General features: G+C 33.6%; 1 non-coding gene across 1 annotated transcript; it reads left to right on the plus strand.

The window, feature by feature from the left end:
- Positions 1–328: 328 nt before the first annotated feature.
- On the plus strand, positions 329–435 carry LOC128032129 (small nucleolar RNA R71). The gene has a single exon (XR_008188259.1). It is a non-coding gene; the product is annotated as a small nucleolar RNA R71 (small nucleolar RNA).
- The last annotated feature ends 20,467 nt before the right edge of the window (positions 436–20,902 follow it).

Genomic DNA, 20,902 nt, shown 5'->3' on the forward strand with positions numbered 1-20,902 from the left:
CATAGGCTATAGTTTCAAATTGATTGGGTGGTTGAGCTGCAAAACTATTAAACCTATTAGTGGTAAAATTCTTGAGCATTGAGGAGATCGAAGATACCTAAGATGCAAGTGAAGTAAGAGCGTCCACTTCATGTATTCAGTGACTCGTCTTCCTGACGCTGCTCGATTGGTTGGCCATTGATAATTGTTACTGGCAATCCTCTTGATGATTTCGTAAGCGTCGTTATAAGACTTAGAAAGGATAGCATCGTTAGCAGGAGAGTCCACTACCATCCTCGTGTGGGCATTGAAACCATTATAGAATGTCTTAAGTTGGATACAATGAGGGACTTCGTGATGAAGGCATTTCTGTAATAATTATTTGTACCTTTCCCATGCTTCATACAATGACTCATCATCCATTTGTTGGAAAGTAGTAATTTCATTCCTCAACTTAGCATTCTTGCTAGGCGGGAAATACTTCATGAGGAACCTCTCTACTAACTCTTGTCATGTGGAAATTGAATTTGGTGGCAATGAGTTCCACCAGGCTTGAGCTCTGTCCCTTAGTAAATATGGGAACAAATTTAATCATATCACATCTTTGGGCACTCCGGCTAGCTTGAAAGAATCGCTCACCTTTATAAACAGACTCACCTTTATAAACAGTCTTAAGTGAAGATGAGGATCTTCGGTAGGCATTCCACTTAATCGGCCTATTGTCTGAAGCATCTCGAACATGACTGGCTTCAGCTCGAACTATTGTGCCTCAATTTTGGGTCTCCTAATACCCAGATTAAGATCATGAAACACTGGCATGGCATACTGGCTTAGAGCTCTATCCCTATCATCAGCAATAAGGATAGGATTTTGAGCAGAGTTTGCTCCATTTCCATGATTTAGATTTTCATAGTTCATCTCTTCTGTCCTTCTCTGACTTGCTTCTCTTATTCATTGTCAAAAAGTTCTTTCAATCTCAAGGTATACGGAGAGTAAATCGAAAATTCGATCATTACTCATAAACATCAGAAACAAACACAGAAAAAATTAATTAAGTTACAATTGAACAGAAAATAAACCAAAATGCAAAATTAACAAATTCACAAATAATGACTTTAAAAACAGTCCCTAGCAACGGCGCCAAAAACTTTGAACGACTAATGTGCAAGTGTACATAATCGCAACAAGTAATAAAGTCACAAGTAAATGTCGAATTATAGTACCCACAGGAACTGTGAAAAGAATTATTTATGAATGCAGTTTTAAAAACACTTTGGTGAAGAAAAATATTTTGAGTTGAGGTGGTGATTGAAAACTAAGATTTTTAACTAAGTAAAATAAATAAAAATAAAATAAAAGTTCCAATGCACGATTTCAAAAGATAATTTTAATCAAGATGACATAATTGTGCTAGATTAATTACATTTCGACTTAGAATTATTAAACTCATACTTATGTTTTACAAATAAATTCACGACAACTCGATAATTTGCTAACTTATGAACATACTTGCCTACCAAAATCCATTTATTTATTGACTATATCTCTATGTCAATTCAATCGATTAAACAAATTTTAATAAGCAAATGTGTTAATGCATATACATACTTGTGAAATTAAAATAATCTTTTGTACATATCTCTATGTCAATTCAAACAATTAATTCAATCTCATAATCACATACAAGATTACGTGAGGTAACAATGTATTTCTACCTTGAAACAGTTTAATCACAATAATCTTGCAAGTTATGCAAGGCTAATGTATCGTTAGATACCGTTGCTAATTTAACCCTCAACTAGCTTAGATGATTAAACATGTACTGATTAAGTATCGTGTCAATTAATAACAATTTCAATCCGTTTAAATAATTAATTCATTAGTTACCTTACAATTGTAATGCAAGAATAACTTAGTCATGGTTTTACTTAATCAAACATCTTACCGAGGCCTATAACAACACATACACAATTTTAATAACTCAAGTAGACGAAATGCAATCAACCTAACATGAATTAAATTTAATCCATATTAATTAAATTAAACATATTAACATAAAAAATATTCATATACATGTTCATAACAACAACAATAAAACAAAAAGGATAAGGAACAATAATCAAATCTAGTGTTTCTCCGAGGCTTGACTAGTTTGCTCCACTCCTCCTTCTCCATTTGTTCTCGTTGAACCGAGGCCTCCATGAACACTTGAATGTTACTCCAAATGGTAGTTGAATGACTCTTTTTCAAGAGGTGAAATCAGCAAGGGAATGGAGAAGAAAATGAAGAACAATGAAGAGAGAAAAGTGAGAGAGAAGTGAAGAATAAATTATTTTGAGATGTGTTTGAAGTGAGCAGCCAAGGGGGAATTTATAGGTTCAGAAGGCTTCTAAAAATAGCCTAAATCAGTAGCCAAAGACTCTCCCAATGGTTGGCCACACATGTGGCATGTTTAAAGATTTCAAACATGCTATTTTTAGGTAGGGTCAAATCTTGAAAGGCATGAATAGTGGAGGGATTTGAATGCAAATTTAAGGAGTTTTAAAGGGCTATTTTTCAAGAAAAATAATCATCCAAACAAGCTGATTGGGTCAGCATGTGGGACGGTTTTGGGGTGCCCAGTGCTCAGTTGGATCAATTTTCTCGGTTCAACTCAACTGGGTCCCTTTTCATAATTAATTAACAATAATTTATTTAAGTCAAATTAAATTGGATTAAAATTAAAATTATTTATATTATGAATTAATACACCTAATTTGGACCGTCTTAGGCTGAAAATTTATTTCTCCTTGATAGTTCAAAATTAACCGAGCAGTTTTTCACTTTTTGTGCGAATTTATTGAAAATTATCAAAATTTATTATAAAATTAAGTAAAATTCAACATGTTAATAGTTTATTACAATTAAATTATTTATAATAATTATATATTTTTCGACAAGAATTTTATCGAAACTGCATGAATTTAAGTTAAAAAGGGTATGAAAAAGTGTGAATATTTTTGTGTTTCCAGGTAGTCAACATCTATATCTTGGTTTACCGAACGATATTGGTTCCCTTATGAGCATTTTGGGGGATTTCCTATTCTTATTTCGCAACAGTACACTTAGGAACACGTTTATACTCTTGCAAGTCAATACCATAAAATATGAGATACAAGGCTTTTGAATTTGCACTGGAAACTCTATCTTCCTTAGTTGTCCACTTAAATTTAGGTTTAAAAACCTTTCTAGGTTTAGAGTCAACAATATGAGCTTGCCAGCTAGAGTGAATAAAATGGTATGTCTTCTCATCAACAAACTTGATATAGGCCTTCATCCTAGTCTTCCAGTAAGGATAATTACCACTCTCTAGCATAGGGGGACGAGTAATTGATGATCTTTCCATTCTTAGCAAACAACAACACCATTAATCACACTAGATACATTAAGTGTTAAGCTCTGATACCAATTGTTGTTAAGTACAATTGTTGTTTATTAAATAACAAAACAATTAATGGAAGTGCTTGAGTGCAATGGCCACTACGGCTTAGAATTTTGAAAACTTGTGCAAACAAAAACACAAAGAACAGTAAGGTTTGTTTATTCAATTCAATTCCTCTACATCTGTGGAGCCTGGCTTAGTGAGTAATTCAACTATCTCTTATCCAAAATATAACAACTGAATCACACTCTATCACTCAAAAAGTATAAAGATCTCACCTTTGTACCTGAAGATAGAACACTCACCTCCAAATCCTTCCCTTAAGAACTTGGGCAGTAAACACTCAATGTTTACAAATCAATTTGCACTCCTCACAAAAAGCAGTTCCTCAATGAACAAATACAAGTGCTCTTAATATGCCCTATTATATTAAGCGTATTAGAATATATCAATTTTAGCTTGCTAACATAGATTCTAAATGAATACAAAGGAACTCCTTGAAAATAGCTATTACAACATAAACATTCAAAGCACAATCTGTCGAAAACATGATATCTTAAAACCAACAACACAATCTCGATTAAATCTTCACATAACAATGGTTGTTTTGATTCAGTCAAATCCAATCCAATCTTCCCAAGCCAATGATTGCTTTCCATATTTGAATTCCAGTATCTTCAAAATATCAGCACAACAACTAGTCCAAAGATTTGTTTAATTAAATACGACAACTCAAATACAACAAGTAACTTCACTACATTAGTGATAATTTACAATGGGCACTACCGAGTGCCACTTAGCTCATTCAACACAACTTGCCTCAAGATTAAATATTAACTAATTTATACATAACAAAAATTTAGGCAGGAAACGAAATATAGATTATTTTTAAAATTCACATTTCTTAAAAAATTTTGTAATAACTAAGACGTAAAGCTTACTTATGACTAGGCCAAATTAGCCTAATACCAAAATGTATATATGCACCTAATAAATTTGAAATCCCACCGAATAAAAGTCATATAATAATGTCTAAGATAGTATCACATTCGGAAGCCATCCATCACAGTTTGTAAGTTCCATTCTGTTTATGTACTTTTTAACGTGACATTTTGGAACGTGTGTTAAAATGAGTGTCCAACATAAAAAATAAATACATGTGATTTGATATTTTAACAAAAGTAATATTTGTTTGATATTTTTCATATCTTTCATGTTTGCTTACGATTTACATTTAGAGATTGTGGTTGCTGTTTTCAATATTGTTCTCTTCAAGATTCAAATATGTTTTTATTAGGAGTGTAATATGTCTCACCATTACATCTAACACTTTTGGAACACCATTTTAATAATATAATGACAAGATAAAATTGTGATCAGCTTTTTTCTCTTTTACTATTTGTATTACCTAACTGGTAAGAATAGTATGTTATAGTTTAACTTTTTATTCTTGGATTTTCCTTAATTTAAGTCTTAGGTAAAGAAACTAAGAGTTCGATATTATATCAAGAAACCACATAATTGATTAAGTTTGAAAAATAGAACAATAATTTTTGTTCAAAAACTTATGTGAAATAATCAATTTTGCTCCTTGTTCTAACTCAATGTCTCAATTTATGTTCAAACAAGTTTGAAACAAGGTTGAACTAAGAAGGCAGTTAAGGAGAAGAAAGTAAAGAGAGGAAAAAGCCCACAAGCTTTGTTAACACAATTTGGATAACTATTTCTACTCTGTAGAACCTTGTTTAGTGAAGATATATTAACAACCGATTCCATAAACTAAAACCTATTATAATCACTCACCCTAATAACCTCATTTTCAATAGTGTTGAAATATTCCAGAAAGCCTATATAAAGACTACATAGTACAAAATAATTACTAGCAACAATTACACAAGAAAATTAAGTAAAATTACTCCCTAAAAGATGATCTCTACACTAGCATAGGTGTTTCCTATTTATAAGCAAAATATGATAGCTTCTCTAATTAACCTTTGAGGAGATAAAAAGAATTTGAATTGAAGCATTAGCCAAGATAAAAACTATCATTTTGAATTTTGAATAAAATTTTAAATTTATTCCCCAAGTAAAAGGATTAAAGAGAAGACATGTCATAAGGATATGTCGATCCTTCTCTTCCATCTCTTTGAAAAACAATCAACAGTCTTGTAGAATAAATAAGGAGACAACTTGAGGATCATTTGCCGACTGTGAATTATATTATAATCAACTAAATAAAAAATGATAACTCACAATAGCTTTTCAGTTGTCGTAAACAACTGTTCTAATTGTTATCTTAATAGCCTATCCAATATGATGTTCAAACAAAGAATGTACCATGTTGTTCCAACTTACTCTCCTAAAAGGTATGTTCAAAGAGTGTAACATGAAAGTTTTGGGCAACTAGGATCTCAACACTAAAGTTTCTCATAATATTAAATTTAGTTAATGCATATCTACCTGCACCATTAATCCACTAAGTAACAAAATATTACAAAATGTCAAACTAGTAATATTTCGTTCATGTCGTACCCCCTTTCAAATCAAAACATATACCCATATATATGGTATATATATTGTACGTAATTAATTTTTCAAATATCCTTTTTTTATTTGTTGTATGATTTGTATTATGGATTCTTAATGTTCTTTTTCAAGAATATTATCTTTAAAATTAGAACAAACTGTCTCTCTTTAGAATATAATATACCTTGCAACTATATCCAAAATTTATTGATTTTAATTTACTTATTTTATTATCCTATTTTTCTAATTCTGAAGATGCCCATTCCTCGTTGTCATTTCCATAACATCTTTGTTTGCTTTCTACTCGTAGATGCTAAATTCTTTATATACCCAATATCAAAATATTCCAATCATTTGCAATTAGATGCGACAGTATTCCAGCACATAAAAGCACCATGTGGAAGTATTTGATAATACATTGATATACGTACGTAAATTTTTCAGTCTTTGGACGCATAAGTAATAGAACTTATATTTGCTCCACCACCTGTTTCCATTAATGCTGCAAAAAGGCGCATTTTGTCTTTTTCGGACTTCAATGTCTTTCTATAGTAAATTACGACACAATTAAAAGTTATCATTTTCTTATTCTAGATCACTCAACATGCTAGATGAGAAGTTAAGGTGTCAATCAAACAAGGAGTCCATTTTTTATTCAGCATTGATTATTGTTCAACAACAAAATCATGAACATTGTTCTCTTCATCTCCATTGGAAAAGGTTCAAACAATTGATGGCCATTCAGATTTCATTATTACAAAACCATGTTTGAGAGTAATTCTGACACATTCTTGTGGGGTGTATAGATTTGATGGTTGGGCCACCACCACCAATTCCAAATCAATATCAAGTTGTAAAGAGTTAAGCATAGAACGTGCAATCATGCAAGACCTAGTAGTGGGTTGCCCACTCGTGCTTTCATAATTGCCGAGTCAAATTGCTTTTACTTTATGTAGATATCAATCAAAAGCCAAGTTTTTCTGTCTTTTTGGTCTATAAAAGCCAAGTTGTTTGCCTAATGCACTATATCTTTTTGTTTTGTCCACTCTTCCCTCCTTGTTGTCACTCTGCAGCTCATAGTCCGTTTATCGGAATGGATCGACGTGTCGTAATCTTTATATTCGAAAATTCTCTCACTACACACAAATAAAAGAATCACTTTAGACACTGCTTAGTTAATTATAAGAATTTATTCTCGGCGTTCGGTTCGGATTAAAATTTCAATGAAACCGGAATCTCACGATAAAGAATGTGATTGTTAATATAAAAAAATCTTCGAAAATAGTTTAAAAATATAATCAATTGGACCCTTAATTCTAAAATAACAATCAGATGGGCCCTTCGAATTGTCATTTCCGTTAAGTACTAGCGTGGCGGGTGAGATGATAACTGACATGAAAACTTTGACAACATGGCGACTGGCATGAAAAAATGTTGCCATTGAGAGCTTAATTGATTTTTTCTTTTTACGATGACTTAACTGATTTTTTAAAAAATTATTTTAGGACTTAATTGATTTTTAGTTATTATATAAAAATTGTCCAAAACTATAAAAATTATTAAAATATTTTAGAAATTATACAAAATTATATACAAATAATTAAAATGAAAATATTATAAAAAATTTCTAAATATTATTGAAAAGAATAAAAGTTATTAAATATCATAAAATTTTTAAAAATTATAAAACGATTAAATGTTATAAAATATTACTAATATGTTATAAAAATTTGAAAATAATAAATAAATATTAGAAAAATTAGAAATAAAAAGCATATAAAATAATTAAAATGATAAAGATCTATAAAATTAATAAAAAAGTTATAAAAACTTTTGAAAAATATTAAAAGTTGTAAAATTAAATATATATATATATATATATATAAAATTATAGAAAGTTTTTATTACCATAAATGTTTGGATAAGGTTTTAATAGGACCTTGAAGTATGATGGTAATCCACCTTGGATGAGGTGTCAAGTAAAGGGTCCAAGAGATAATGGTTTCATTGTTTGGTGGTTTAAGGTGAGTGATAAGTAATGATTTTAGTTGAGAGTTGATCAATGGACATTGATAAGGATGATTTACAGTATGATGTAGACCAACATGTGTGGGAAAACAAAAATGAGTAGCAATATTTATTAAAAAGTTTTAAAATTATTTGAAATTACTAAAATATTATAATTTTCTTGCTACTCATTTTTGCTTTCCCACACATGTTGGTCTACGTCATACTGTATTAGCTGTAAAAAATATATATTAACTATAAAAAATTATTAAATTTTATAAAACTTTAAAATTGTTGTGCTTTTATAATTTTTATATAATCCCTAAAAATCAATTATGCCCTCAATGTTAGCATTTTTTCAATGTCTTCAAAAAATTCATGTTAGCTACCACGTCACCTACCTATTAAGATATAGTGCCTTGTGTAGTCTAATTGAAACTAAGCAAATCAATTGAAAGACTACTATACCATCTATCACGTCCAATTTGGGAGACGTTTTGTTGACCACCTCCGGATGTACTAACGTCCAATTTGTGAATACTGCAGTAAAAATGTAACAGCTCGATTTTTAGTGTTGACGGAATAGTGGTTTCGTGACAACAAATTTTTATCGTGTCAGCTCGTAATTATTATTTTTAGCATATTTATAGATTTATTAAAGTCGTATTAAAATTTGGTTTGAAAATATTAACGTTTAGTTAGTTAATTAAAGAAAAAGTCTAAATTGTAGAAGGTGCAAAATATAGTGATTATAGTAATTAAGTGATCAAATTGTTTAAATAATAAATGAGGGAGGACTTAAGTAACAATTATGCCTTAATAGGTATAGTGGGACGGCAAACTAATGGAAAATGATAAATTAATATGATTTTCATGACAAAATTGTAATTAAGTTAAAATTAAAATAAAACAAATAGAATTAATTATTGTCTTCTTCATTTTTTTCTTCTTGTTAACTGAATGTCCACGGTTTTCTAAGCTAGGAAGATCGACCAAACTAATCTCCTTGCATGTGAGTCATTTTCTTACCCGTTTCTTGTAAATTTTATATTTTTGAGATTGCTGCAATTAGGTCTAGCCAGCCCGTACCTTTCCTTTTGATTATGTTAAAAATTTTGGAAGTTTTCATTGATGAATATTGAATTTTTTATGAATACCATATATTTGGAGCTTTGATTATGCTATTTGATGAATTTGTAAAGTGATATTTGTTAGATTTTGATTTTAGGATTAAATTATGAAAATGTTAAAATTTTAGGGTTTCATAGTGAACTTAAGGTTAATTGGGGGCTTTTAAGGGCCTAGTATATTTGGATAAAATATTTATTTGAGAAAATGGTTAATTTGAAGAATTACGAGTTAATGGACTAAATTGCAAAATTTGTAAAAGTTTGGGGTAATTGTGTAATTCAAAAATAAAGGGTATTAATTGTAAAATGTATTGGAAACGAAATATATGCTGATAAATAAATAATTTTATACTTTAGATCAAGATCTCGTAGAAACTCATGGAAAAGGAAAAATTACGGAATAGTCATTGCACTTTTACAACTTCTACAATTTGGTCCAAGTAAGTTTGTACAGTTTAGAATTTAATATCAAAATAAATTATTGAGTAGTCCAACATGATACATTTTATATAATTGGTCTTAATTTTTGATGATGAATGGTAATTTGAGGTTTAATATTGAACTTGATCATCGGCTTGATTTGAACGCGGGATAGAGTACAGATGTGTTTTGGTACGTTACGGTGGTTGGAGTGGAGATGGTATTGGAGGGATATTTTTGCATATTACCCAAGTAAATCGAGGTTCAGCATTTGTTGCAAATTCTCGTGTTATACTCCCTGTTTGGTGTGATGAATGGTTTAGCTCTTGTGAGCATTTGTGTAATGGTTGGATAAGCTCTTTTGAGCATTAGTGTGATGGTTGGATTAGCTCTTATGAGCATTGGTGTGTTGGAGGGATTGGCTCAGGTGAGCATCTGGTGTGTTTGGTTGGACTAACAATGTACTCTTATCCATAAAATGTTCATCGGATTGAAAAGCTCGGTAGGTTAACTTGTTTAGTAACTCTGATGAATTTTTTTATATATATACTTGAGATTTGAATTGATTAGTTATGAATTACCAATTCGGGTTGTGGATGACAAGAAAATTCATGGTTGTTATATTACTTTTGGAATTGTTGTATTCACTTCGGTAAGAATTATTGATTTATTACGTCGAACTTACTAAGCTTCATTGAGCTTACTTCTGTTAAAATTTGTTTTTGTAGATACTCGGAAGGTTGGACAAATGAATCAGCACTCAAGTCACATTATCCAGCTTAATTCAGTAGCTTTTGAAACGTTTATTTTAGATTATATGACATGTAATAGGTTGTATGATGATACTAATGTTTTGGATACGTAAATAGTTAAATATGAATTTTGTTGTAAAAATTGCTTTAGTTGATTTTCTTTTGGTACTTTTGGTGCCTTATCAATATGTGTTAGTATGGCCATTTGAGGCTTGTTGGAATGGTTAAAATAGTTTGTGATGAATTGGTTGTTAAGTAGCTAAGATATGGTATGTTTGAGTTGGTGTTGATAGGTGATATCTTCAATGAATTGATAGGTTGAATTGATGCTATGTTTTGATATAAATTTATATACTTGTGGTACCAATGATGGTACATTGGTTAGGGATGGAATTAGATTGATTTGGTATATTTTTGGCATCATTAAAGTAAATATGGATAGGTATTTTGATTGGTAAATGGTTTGTTTAGGTTCCAAGTAAGCTTGAAATGGTAAACTTGTTGATTAAGGTACATTTTAGGTCCACACGGACTGAGACACGGGCATGTGTCTCAGCCGTGTGTCTCTTGTGGATTCAAGGCATGCAAGTCAGGTTGTTGCACGGCCTAGCACAATGCCTGGCACACGGGCGTGTGAGGTCATTTCGAGGGGTACACAGCTTGGCACACGGGTGTGTGGCTTGGCCGTGTGACCCAAGTTAGTGAGTTACATGGGCATGGACACGGGATAGGACTCGGCCATGTGTCCCTATCTTGAATGTCCACACGTCCTAAGACACCGGTGTGTATCTCAGCTGTGTGAGTCACACGGCCTGGCCATACGGCCGTGTGACCCCTGCAGTCTAAAATTTTCAACTTTTTCCTAAAATTTCCAAATGTTTTCGATTTAGTCCTGGACTATTTTTAAAGTATTTTTAGGGCCTCGAGGGCTCGATTAAGGGACATTATGAATTTATTTAAAGGTAATTAGATTATGTTTGCATTGATGTATGAATTGAATGATTTACTACTTCATTAGTCTAGTAATGCTCTATAACCCTTTTTCGACGACGGATACAGGTTAGGGTTGTTACAAAAAGATATATCAATAAGGCGGTATCCATAAGTGTATAGGTCTAGTTCTACTATAGTTACAATGAGTATTCCGAAGATTGTACCTAATAGAGGCTAGTGCTAGATCAATTTTAACCTAAACAGTGAAATATCTAATTAGTACTCTAAATCAGTTATAGTACGAAAGCATAATAAAAGGAATTTTTAAGAAATAATAAAATATAATAAAGAGAGAAATAAAAATCAAGAGATGAAAAAGTAGAATTAATCAAATCTGAGTATGAGTGATTAACTCGCTTCAGTAATCTCCATCAACTGTCTCTTTGGGTTCTTTGTCAAGCAACTAGTCATTATTCTAGCAGGATCTTCTAATCTTCCACTCAAATAACAAGTCAGCAAGGACTACTTATTGTTCGACCTCATTGTCCAGACCGGCTTGGGGTGATGGTGTTCACAAATAGGCCATACCAATTTTAGGTTAAGTCCCACCTTGATGACTTCATAGGGTTTAGGTTCTTCCTTTCCCAAACATCTGATTCGTTGAATAACCCTATACAACAATTAACATATCATACCTCCACTTGCTAATCCCCCATAGGAGGATTAGTTCCTCATGCTTTTCTTAAGCAATATAAAATCGATATAAATAATGAACATGATAAACAAATCGAAAGTATAGAGTTTAAGAAAAAATTCTGATTTGTATTAAGGATAAACATGAATCCATAGAGTTTGATTGTCTCCACAAATTAGATCTTTTGAGATAAAATAAAGAACAAACTAAAAGTAAATCTAAAACATAAGAAAAGAGAAAAACTAAACTGAATTTAAAAGCATAGTTCTAAACTAAGTAATTGGTGTCTGTAATGTGTAACAAATAAGGCTATTTATAGATTTTAGGTGGTCATCATCCTTAACCCTAGGTTAATTGATGTTCCCGAGCTTTAAATTTGATTGTGTGGACCAAAACACCCAATGGTTCGTGTTAATTTTCATCCAGATTTGATGTTGCGACACACCAGTACCTGTGTCGTGACATAAGAGTCAGTATACTCCTCTTGGGATATCTTTAGGGGTATGTCATGACACCCTTAGGCTGTGCCGCAACATCGAAGGTTGTCTCGTGATTTTTCCATTTTGCTCCCTCTGTTGCGACATTGATCATTATGTGTTGTAACATAGTGACTAGTATCAGTTTTGTATGCTTTGTAATGATCTCCTGCACACTTACAAAGTTCATTAGCTCGCCTTTAGGCCTCATTCGACCCCTAAGGTCAATAAAAGACTCAATTGTCACATTTAATAACTTTAAGAAAACTTACAAAAAATAACTAAAACTTAATAAAAATTCTTGCTTTCAAGCTCATAAAGTGCGAAATTTAGTTTAACATACTACACAGAATTACAACAGATCAAACTCCCCCACGCTTAAGTCATTGTTTGTCCTCAAGCAACACAAACAAAAATAAGAACAAGATGAGACGACACCTGAGCAAATATAATATAAGTATTGGCTTTGGAGCGCATTACCAGACATTTCATATTCACAAATAACTTTGACATAATGAATAATTGATTTACCACTTCTGACCACAAACAACTAAGTTCAATATATTACAAAGTATACAAGCATGAAGGGCCTCACCTATAGGAATCCATCAAAAAATCATACAATTAATTTTATTATCCTAGTAGAATACAAATAGCAGTTTATGTGTTTGTTTAATATAATATCCGTTCATGCATAAGGATATTTAGGTCACATAGGACTTTTCGGCTTGTAACATTTTGAGGCTTAGGAAATGTATGAAATTGAAAAAATAGTAAGTATCAAAAGGGTTACAAACATGAAAATAGTTTGGCACATCGTATCGATCCCTATTATTCTTCCTTTAGTGACCGTTACCCGCTCACCGCCTTATTTCTCCTTCTCTCACCTTCTTTGTTTCTCCACATAGGAAATCATAGCATGACATAGTGACTACGACTAGCCTACGAGTTTTTATGCACCAATAAACGAGTTTTTCTTATTCTTGTGAATTTGCCACTTTCTTATTTAGTTCATCTTTCTCATAAATGCTTTTTTCTTTTCAAGAACTTTTTCTACTTGTATTGATTTTCCTTTTGAATTTTTCTTTTCGTTCTGCACTTTTAGACTAACCCATTGTTCCTATATTACACCAATCTTTCCTATTCACTCTATTTTTATCAAATCCACCATGATGTACCTACGTAACCATCAATAAGTATGGCTAGACGTCTATAGTCATGCAGTGCAAGACCAATGAAAAAGGGCAAATACAAATCAACGTTTCAGGCTTGGGTTTTGTAATAATGTTTATCAAGAAGTGCTAACAGGATCAAAAATCGGTAATTAAGGTAAATAATTATATTTCATCTTTCTGGCTCTGGATATATTCCAAACAATGCCTTAGGTCATCCCTTAAGGATCTCAATATGTGCAAATTTAATCAACCAAACAAACTCAAGTTCAATCATTTATCATTCATACTAACATGCTTATTTTCTTGTATTTTCTATATCAATTGGTGCAGTTGATTGCTTAATGCCTACTTATAGTGTAACATATAGAACTTAGAAGCCTAATAATAAAAAATTTAGAAACACCTATCATCAAGCCAACTTTATTTGTAAACACAAACAATTTATGTATATGCTCCTAACCAATCACTTGCATTTCTACAAGCTTGAGCACACAAATGACAAGAAAAATGTAAAAATTAAAAAAAATTTATGTTAGCCCCCACACTTTAGTTAACACATTGTCCTCAATGTGTATCCCATAAAAAATATAAGGAAAGAAGTTATTTGATTGATCGTGGCCGTTTCAACTGCTAATAGTGGGTGATTCCTCCTTTGATAATGTCAAGCTCAAATTGTTTGTGTCTCCTTTGCGTTGGGTTCCTACATAGAAAACTTAACCAAAAATTCAACATAACTAAGGACCTACTAGTAATCTTACTCCTACGAAGTTAAATTAAACATATCTGAAAATTAATATAAGTCTTTAAAAGTAGATATTTAACAAAGTTCAATCCTCCTCATCATCATCACAATGTAGCACTCACCTCATTTCCATTAGAGCTTTTCCCTTTCTCGAGCCATATATTTGGTGGGAGCTCCCACCTGTGGAGGGTGCGTTATGAGTGGGGCTTCGGATCATGGGCCCCTTTGGAGTAGACAATTGCACCTGAAATGTCGCTTTATACTCATCCTTTATTCTCGGGGGATCTTGTACATCCCCCCATCTTCAGAACTGTTCCCCTCATCATCTCTCTTATGGTGAGTTAGTGTCGAGCTAAACATATCAGAGGGTAATTCGAAGCTCGTAACCTATTCATTCTTACGAATTCTTAAAGTACTTGTCCCTTCTCCTACATCCATCTAATCATTCCATCAAGTTATGCTTCTATGCTTCCAATGGTTTCCTTTCTAGCATTTGACTTATTTTTTCGCTATCGCTGGAACGTCCATCTTCTCCTTCCTTCTTTGCTTCCATTTGGTAATTTGCTTGCGCTAAAGGTTAACGTATTGTGTATATATGTGTCTCCAATTATGCTCTTTGTTGGGTTCATAAACAGTTCGTTTTCACTTATTGATACTTCCGCTTTTTAACATAACGCTGTCACTAGATAAGGAAAGAAAAGTCCAGTTTCCTGGTTTTGTATGCATCGTTTCAGTTCTCGGAAGATTTAACTCCCTACACAGATTTATCTACGCTGCAAAATACCATATAGCAAAACAGCTCGAAAAACATTAACATTCGAAACATTTAATTCGGGTGCAATTCTGGTGCCAATAAATTTCATCCACTTTTGGTGACATGAAACATAATTGCCTGATTGAAATTTGTTGGTAGCCTCGTATCTATCCAATAGTTCCAACTACCCCTGCCCTGAGTCAAATATTTTATAGCATCCTCCATGTCAATGTTTTGCAATTTTTCCAAATCTACGCTATCCATAAAATCTTTTTCATAATATGAAATGTTTTAAAATTTACAAATATCACTAGGGGATATAGGAACTTCCTTCCCTCATGCTGTTTCCTCACTTAATACTTCACCATACCTACCTTTAATTATTTCATCCTTGAGGGATGCTTAAAATTCTTGCACTACGAGTATGACTGCGTTTCCAGTGGGAGTGACACAGAACTGCTCCCATTGATAGTATCACACCAAAGTCAAGATTTCGTTACAATGGACCATGGAGGGTTTGAACCCTCGTTCTTGAATTAATGGTCTCCCTTGTAATTCCAGAAGATATTTTTCCATATTTAGATTATGGAACTGTTTTAGGTCCAAAACATTTGGTGTTTTCTGGACTGTAGTTCTCTTACTCTTATGTGGAGCCATTCTTTAATCAAAGTTTCTAATAAGAATGTAGATGAATAGTAATCAATTGAATAGTAAAATAGAATTGAGAATACTTAACCTCAACCTCCTTGAACCCGTATGTGCCTCCTCTTTAATCTATTGATGATGACTTCCTCAAATGTGGTTTTTAGAATCGGGGATGAAGGATTAAAAACCTAGATTTTTTTGTAAAAATGGGTTTTGAAATGAGAGGTTTCAAAAGAGTTTGGATGTTAAAATTAGGCTAGGCTATATTAGTATTGTGTTTTTATGCTTAAAATTAGTGTTTTGAGGTTAAAATTTTGGTATTTTTAAGGTTAAAAAGTCAGGTTGTGAAGTTGGGTTGGGTTAACCCTGTAGAAATTTGCAGCGATGTCGTAACACATGGGTTTGTTTTCGTGACATCCCTAGAAGCTTACTTATGTTGCAACACACCATACAGTTTTGAATTTTTAGGAAACTGTCCACAATGTTGCGACAAAAGGCAGTGGTGTTGTGACGTCAATATGTTTTTTGTAATTTTGTTCTACTAACACTGGTGTTGCGACACGAAGTGTCCAAGTTGCAAAGTTGACCCTATTTCCTAAATTTTCGATCTTCAGAGTGCGTCAAGTGCCTGTTAACCTTGTCTTTGATACTCTTGTAATATGTTAATTAATTGGTTAGCAAAATATACAATTTTGTACAGTTACTAAGAGCTTTTATGTCACGCCCCAAAGATATAAGTCTTTAATTTTTTGCGTGTTTTGACACAAATTGCTTGTTTGCTTTAATGGATAAGTGATTTGGGTGTGTATAAGAGCGTTTGATAAGCTTGGATTTAAGTCTTGGCTTTTGCTGATTTTTTAGTTTTACTTTTGAATGAATCTGGACACTGGCACATAAGCTTTATAAATTATAGTACTTGTTTTATGACACAAAAAGAGCTTGTGGTCTAGTGGCAAGGTGGCGTGTTGTGCAACTGTGAGGCCTAAGGTTCAAGTCCTGGATTGCACAATAGGGCATTTATTTTGCTTCTTGAGCCGTGTAAGTAGCAGAGTTGGAGTGAAATACTGCCGAACGAAGTTTGAATTGGTCATAGGGGGAGTTGAGGAGGAATTGATGGAGTGATAAGGGGAGAGATACGAGGAGAAAATCGAGGAGTTGTTGAAAGGAAGAGTTGTGCCGAAATTGGACTCTGGCACTCTAGGAAATTTAGCTAAAGGGGATTGCTAGCTCCGAATTGGTCATTCTGAGGCTTTCGGTATTGGAATGCATTCCCTCTTTCTGAGTTGAAAGTTTTGGCCAATTTCGGTTTACCTTTTTGCAGTTGGTTCATACTTTGCCAAGTTTTGGGTTCGTTTCTGTTTCTCTTCTCTCTTTACTTTTTTCTTTTGGCCAAACCTCTCTTCCTTTTTTCTTCTTGTTGGCCGAACCTTTTTCCTCTCTCTTCTCTTCTCAACTGAAAGCTCCCTTCCTCTTTCCCTCTCCACTTTGTCAATTTCTTCCTCATTCTTCTTTTCCAAACCCCAATCATTATTCTTTCTTCCTTGGGCCAAATTCCACATCTCTTTTCCCCCACCTCTTCTTTTCTTTTTCCCTTCATCTTTTCGGTTTCTCCCCTAGTCAACTCTCTCCCTTTTATTTGCTCTGACTGCCGAATCCTCCCATTCCATGGGGGCCAGTCGTGGGTCTTGCATTTGGTAGTAGTTCTCTCGCGCGTTATTGGTAAGTATAATAGAATGGTGTTTTCCTTTACCGGTTAACTTAAGTGCTTATCTTTTTCAGTTGGTGCCTCGGAACCTCTCAAAGGGTCGAAGGTTGGTGAATACTCTGGTTAAGCGAACCGTTCCTTTTCGCTCGATCAAGTTGGGGTAAGTTAGTAATCGTATCAACTTAGGATCAATTGATGGTATAATTGCGTAGACGATTAACTAAGATTCTTGGTCAAATGTAGGTTTCGATGCTCGTAGAATTAGCGCGTTTGCACAACTAGGTGTGTAATCACACCCTCCCTCAATTACAAATCGGCAAAAGTCGAAAAGCCAAAAAAGACGGCGTTGAGACCATGTGAGCATTTTCATGGGCTTAGGCCGAATTGGGCCAAAAATTATCTAAATACCCTCTAAAGGTAAAATTACCGAAATACCCTCGATAGGTAAAATAACTGAAATACCCTCGATAGGCAAAAATGATTGAAAACCCCTGAAGGGTAAAATTATCGAAATACCCTTGATAAGTAAAATGATCGAAATACCCTCGAAAGGTAAAAATACCAAAATACCTTCGACGGGTAAAATGACCGAAATACCCTCAAAAGGTAAAATGACTGTTATACCCCTAGGAGTTGAAATGAGTGTATGACCGATTTACTCTTTGTATATATATGACTATTATTGAGTATGACATACTACATACACGTATGATTTATAACATGACATACTGCATGGGGTTGAATTCTGATATAGGGGAAGTATACTGTACTGGTGGCTTTGCCACATATACTGTTACTGGCAGCCTTGCTACGTTACTATTACTGGCAGCTTTGCTGCGTTACTGTTACTGGTAGCTTTACTGCAATATTGGTGTGTTGGCTAGGTGGGTCGATTTTATTCCCACATGGTGTGTTGGTGGTACGGAGTGGTGTGTTGGCTGGATTGGGATGGGTTGCATAACTGCATTGTACTGACTCTTGTATTGGGCTAAGGCCCACTCACTGTTACTGTACTAGGCTTAGGCTCACACCGAACTGTTACTGAATAGGGCTTAGGCCCAGACTGTTCTGCATGTTGTTTGTGGTCTGTTTGGTAGGGGATTACAAACTGAGTTTCAAAAACTCACTCTCTCCTTTTAACTGTGCAGGTAATCCTCAGCCATAAACGATTCGGGGTTGCGAGCGACTCGAAGGTGGCCACACAACTACTGTTGATGTTTACATTTGCCTTTATTTTAATTTTAATAATTTGATGGGTTTTGTTTTTGTAATAAGGCCTTTAATTGGGTTTTTAACTTTAATTGGGCTTTGCTTACATATTTTTTACTGCTAGTTAGGTGAAAACGAATTTTTAAAATAATTATGGTTTTCAAAGACATGAACTTTAAAGGTTAGAGTGTTCAAATGCTTTCGCGTTTTAAAATCAACTTAATATAATAATAGCAGTTAATAAGGCAAACAGTTGGTTAAGTGTTCTGTTAAACATTACTAAAGAGGTTTCCAAACTTAAGAAACGAGTTTTATCAACAAGAAATGAGTCTTATCAACAAGTCTAAGTTTTGGGAGTCACATCAATGTGACACACCAGATACGGCCATAACGTCTAGGCCGGGTTTGGGGTGTTACATTTTACGTAAAAATGCTAGGTCTTGCTCTCGGACTCATCCGACAGCTCAGTCAATATACACCAAGGTGCTCAATGTAAATTGTCTCTATCTGTATTGGTCCAACACCCATCGTGCCATTCTATTTATTTGTGACTGTCTCTCTCTCTAAACTTGCCTTTTTGGCTAGCCCTAACCACCACCGACAATTCTTTTCATAAATCATAACTATTAGTTATTTGTAGTACCACGTAACCACGCAACCAATTGAGTTTTTGCTTAATGTTCTTGCTTCGTAAGGAGGTTGAGAATGGTAGTTCATACTTGTTGCTCATTATGTTCTTATTCATCTTATCGATCAGGAATGACTTTTTAGAAGTACTTTTTGAGGTGATGATTAGCAAAGAATTTCACACTACGTCACTTAGATTCTGACTCTACGAGTTTTTGAATTCGTCCCTTTTTTAGTAGATAATTCTCTTGTAAGGATTGAGTATCTCATGGTACCTGCAGCTCAATGCCTATGCTCATCAATTGTCCAACTTGATTGAGGCCTACTTTGTGATCATAATTCCTATCAATATCTATTTTTCAAATTTTCAGCTTCTGGAAAATTCTTAGAGGTGCTTGGTTCGGACAAAGGATATGCAAAGGATAGTCAATTCAGGCTTATCAGCTGGAACTATTGGTTTCTCTCTATTTTGCTTTGTGAATTCCTGAATTGACAGACATTCTTCCACTAAGTCAGCCATGAATATCATTGTTTCTATTGTTGGGTTTGTGTTATATTGTTCTTGTGTTCCGACCTTATTGGAAGAACTCGAAGTCGCTGGGATGATGATTCCATGCCTACCCAATTCTTCTATTCACTAGCCATTTCCCCAACAAGCTCTATACCTTATCTTGCTGTTGTTTCGTTCAATTTATCTGGATATTCTTCTATGTGCTGAGATGGACAGTAGTATAGGAGTTCCCTTCCCTCATAAGCATATCTAGTGGCATTCTCTCCTTTTCACAATTCTGGATTTGACACATCTTAATGCCTTTCTAAAGGTATACTAATATCTTTGTTATCATCTAGGGAAAACTTTGAGGTTTCTCCTCGATATTGACTTAATTCAAGCATTACTAATCGTTGGTTCTCTTGTATCTCCCAGTCCTCATAGACCCCATCCTTGTAAATACTGGCACCGTAATCAAAGTATTCGTTTGTCTACATATAATCAAAATTATCCATTCTCCTATTGGCCGGTCTCCTTTACTTACGACGATTGTAGTTATAATTTAGATTGTGTACTAAGGGCATCTAAGAAAAATATATAAATAAAAGTGACATTAGTTAGTTGAATAAATTAAAGATCATATATATAACCTAAAAAATTCCTAATTATTCTTTTTGAAGTGCAAAAATTAAAATCAAACTAGTGACGCCTCCCCGGCAACAACACCAACAAGTTGACCGCCTCTAGACGTACTAACATCCAGAGTGTGGATACTGCAGTAAAAGATATAACAATGAGGTGATATCCACAAGTAAATGGCTCCTGTTGTAATATTGTTACAATAGAGTAGGTGAGTACTCTGAGGATCGTAGTTAAGGGAAGCTAGTGCTAGATCAAATTTAACCTAAACAGTAAAAGATCTAATTAGTATTCTAAATCAATTATAGTACTAAATCATAATAAAATATAATCAAGAGACGAGAATGTAGAATTAATCAAATTTGAGTATGAGTGATTAGCTCGCTTCAGTAATCCCCATCAATTGTCGCTTTATGTTCCTTGTCAATCAGCTAGTCGTTATCCTAACAGGATCCAATCTTCCATTTAAATAACAAGTCGGCAGAGACTACTTATCTTCCAACCTCATAGTCAAGACCGGCTTGGGATGACGGTGTTCACGGATAGGCCATGCAAATTTTGGGTTAATTCCGACCTTG

This window comes from Gossypium raimondii, chromosome 8 (genome assembly GCF_025698545.1).
Source record: "Gossypium raimondii isolate GPD5lz chromosome 8, ASM2569854v1, whole genome shotgun sequence".
Taxonomy (NCBI): domain Eukaryota; kingdom Viridiplantae; phylum Streptophyta; class Magnoliopsida; order Malvales; family Malvaceae; genus Gossypium; species Gossypium raimondii.